This window comes from Octopus bimaculoides, chromosome 6, assembly GCF_001194135.2.
Source record: "Octopus bimaculoides isolate UCB-OBI-ISO-001 chromosome 6, ASM119413v2, whole genome shotgun sequence".
In the NCBI taxonomy this organism is placed as follows: Eukaryota; Metazoa; Mollusca; class Cephalopoda; order Octopoda; family Octopodidae; genus Octopus; species Octopus bimaculoides.
In genome coordinates, this window is record NC_068986.1 from 40266580 (window position 1) to 40269835 (window position 3256).

The 3256-nt window shown below is 35.9% G+C and overlaps 1 protein-coding gene across 1 annotated transcript in view; it reads left to right on the plus strand.

Annotated features, from left to right (window-relative positions):
• The window catches only part of LOC106882548 (low-density lipoprotein receptor-related protein 4), a 461294-nt gene that overhangs the window by 64132 nt on the left and 393906 nt on the right, over positions 1–3256 (plus strand). The window lies entirely within an intron of this gene.

Sequence of the window (3256 nt, forward strand, 5' to 3'; positions counted from 1 at the left end):
ACACACACACACACACACACACTTGTATATTGAATTTTAATTGAGTCTTTGTGTTGTTGTTGTTGTTTAGCCCCGGGTCAACCCTGACTGGGTAGACTTATGATCAAAAACATTTTAGCTAGTCTGATCCCAACTTCTCTCAAACATAGTATAACTTGGACTTTATTAATCAATGTGGTTTTCCTCTTTGAGATGACAGAGTGTAATGTGAGGAAGATTTATCTGTTGTTTGTAGCAGGTTGAACACTCATGTAGAAGCTCTTTTGTTGGTTGTAAAGTCTCTGTATTCTCATTTGAAGTGCTCTATTAGCTAGGCCAATAGTTCAATTGTTGGCTTCTTTTTTGTAATGTAGATTCAACCTTTTATGGTAAAGCATTACTTTATCCTGAGTTTGTGAGTTGGATGGATAAAGAATATGTAAAAGCTATATAATGTCAGTATCTGTTTGGAAAGAGACAGTTTTTGCTGTTGTTGATTCCAAAGCCAGCTCTGTATTTAAATGCTTTCCAGCCAGGACCATCCTATTGTCTTAACAGTATAAAGACTTTATTCATTATCACTTTCCTTTTATTTAAGATATGAGGGTTTGCATAGAGAGATTTGGATGCTATTTCTAACAAGTCGAGCAATCACTTGGAAGCCTTCTTCAAGTAAAAGTTAGGTGGCAAACTAGCAGAGTGGTGAGGGTGTCTTAAGAAAAATTATGTGGTGCTTCTGGTTCCTTATGTTTTGGGTTCAAATCCCATTGAGGTTACCTTTGCCTTCCTTCTCTCCAGGGTCAATACAATAAAGTACCGGTTAAGTACAGGGATTGGTTTAATTGATGCTCCCCTTTCCTCTCAAAACTGCTGGCCTTAAAACAAAACAATTACATTGCAAAAACAGATATCATAGACAACCCCTGCTCCTCTGTCTTCAGTCATTGCTCTTCTTTTTCTATTATTGCTGCAACATGGTTGAAAACATGTTAACCCTATGCTTACCATCCTCCTTTCTCAGCTGGGGTTGGGACCAGCTTTGGCAGTTTTGTTATTTTACAATTTACTGAAATAGTTATTTTCTGCATTAGCGTTAGGATTATTAGAGTCCTAGTTGAGCACTAGGATTCTAATGCACCAATCACTGAAAACAAAACCACAATTTTTGGATAGGTGTATGTATAATGAATTAGATCAGCTACAATATTTGATTAATTATTAATTTATCCAATCTGCTTTCCCCAGTAAGGGTGAAAGGCAAAATGGACTCTAGTAAGGTTTGAACTCTTGATTAGTCTACGTTATTCTGTAAGGTGCATAGGGCTGTTTTTTTGGTTTCTTTCTTGTATATATTTCTCCCTGAATGGCATGCTGGTCCATCAAAGGATTACTCATTTTTGCCAGCTGAGTGAACTGGAGCGATGTGAAATGAAGTGTTTTGCTCCACAAAGCATCACCTGGTTCAAGAATTGAAACTACAATCTTATAATCATTAGTCAAACACCCTAACCACTAAGCCATGCATCTCTAGGTGTAACGAAAACAGCTAAATTCTTTAAAGCATTTTGTCTGTTTCTTTACCATTTCTGCCATGGCATCACTTTTACTGCAATGTGGGGGACTTTCCTGTTGTAAACAACTGATGAAGGTTCCACAACTTCTTGCTGAGCAACCTGCACATGATGTGCCATATGTCTAAGTGATCACAGAACAATGAGAAATTAAATGTTTTGTTCATAAATACAATGCACTGCCTGGTCCAGGAATTGAAACCACGACCCTGTGATTGTGAATGTTACATCCCAACAACTAAGCCACATACCTTCACAATACTGCAGTATATGCTATTAGAAATGTGTAGATACCACAAATTATTTTCTAACATAATTTTAAGACAGCATTCTTTATTAATAATAATGTGTTGAAAAAAAGTGGTGGAGTGGAGAATTTTGGTATAAAAGTAAATAGTTTTTCATACAAAATACTTAGTTTATTAAGAATTCTTCAAAATTTGTTGTAAGCGAAAACTTTAAACTTTCGAAGTTAGTGCTCCACATATGAAATTGGAGAGAGAGAGAGAGAGAGAGAGAACACAGGAGGGAAAGAGTGAAACAAGTATGTTATTACATTGTATTAGCTGATTTCCCTAGAGATTTTTCAAAGTTTTCTTTAAACTTATTGATGAAGTTTTGCACAGGAAAAACGGCAAAGTGATGGGGTAGGGGAAGAGAGAGAAAAATTTCAAAGAAAAATATAAACATTATGATGAAATGAAATATAGAAATATCTATAGAACTCTCTAAATTACTAACTGGTTTTGAATTTTGCGTCTTGAGATGACTGTTATTATTTAGACTAAGATTTATCTTTTTCAATCTACCTGAAATATATTGCCAATAATGAGAGACGTTCACCATTTATTGATTGATTCTTTGAGTTAAGATTTTATTCAGCTTGCATTGCTCTCTTTCTCTCTCTCTCTCTCTCTCTCTCTCTCTTCTTTCTGCTCCTCACTCTTTACTCCTATTCATTTTCTTCTTCTTAGCCATCTCTTAGCTGTTTGTTTTTATTTTCTGTAACCCACTTCCTTTTAGTGTTCAGAGAACTTCAATAATTCAGATAAAATATCATTTTAGTTAATCTCACCTTATGTTTTCAACCTTTTCCTATTTCAGGTGCTTTAATAGATTTTGGGTTCAACATATTATTATTATTATTATTATTATTATTATCATTATCAAAGGCAGCAAGCTGGCAGACTTGTTAGCAGAATCGTTAGTGTGCCGAGCAAAATGCTTAGCGGTATTTCACCCTTTGCCATGTTCTGAGTTCAAATTCTACTAAGGTCGACTTTGCCTTTCATCCTTTCAAAGTTGATTAAATAAATACCAGTTACACACTGGAGTTAATGTAATCAACTTAATCCCCTCCCCCCAGACACAAAGACACATACACACATAAATATATGTACATACACGTTGCTCAGTATGCAGTAAAGGAGTAGGTAGTAACTCTATAAGATGTACCCGGTGCAAGCTATGGACACATAAGAGGTGCAACAATATCAAAGGCAGATTAACTACAAAGTTAGTCTTTGTATGTGGCAGATGTTCAGGTGCAATAAACACTGTAAACAAACAGGAAACAACTTCTATCTCATTCCAGGGAGAAAAACTAGAGGTAGTTGATAGCTTCCGCTATCTGGGTGACCAAGTTAGTAGTGGGGGTGGGTGCGCTGAAAGTGTAACTGCTAGAATAAGAATAGCCTGGGCCAAGT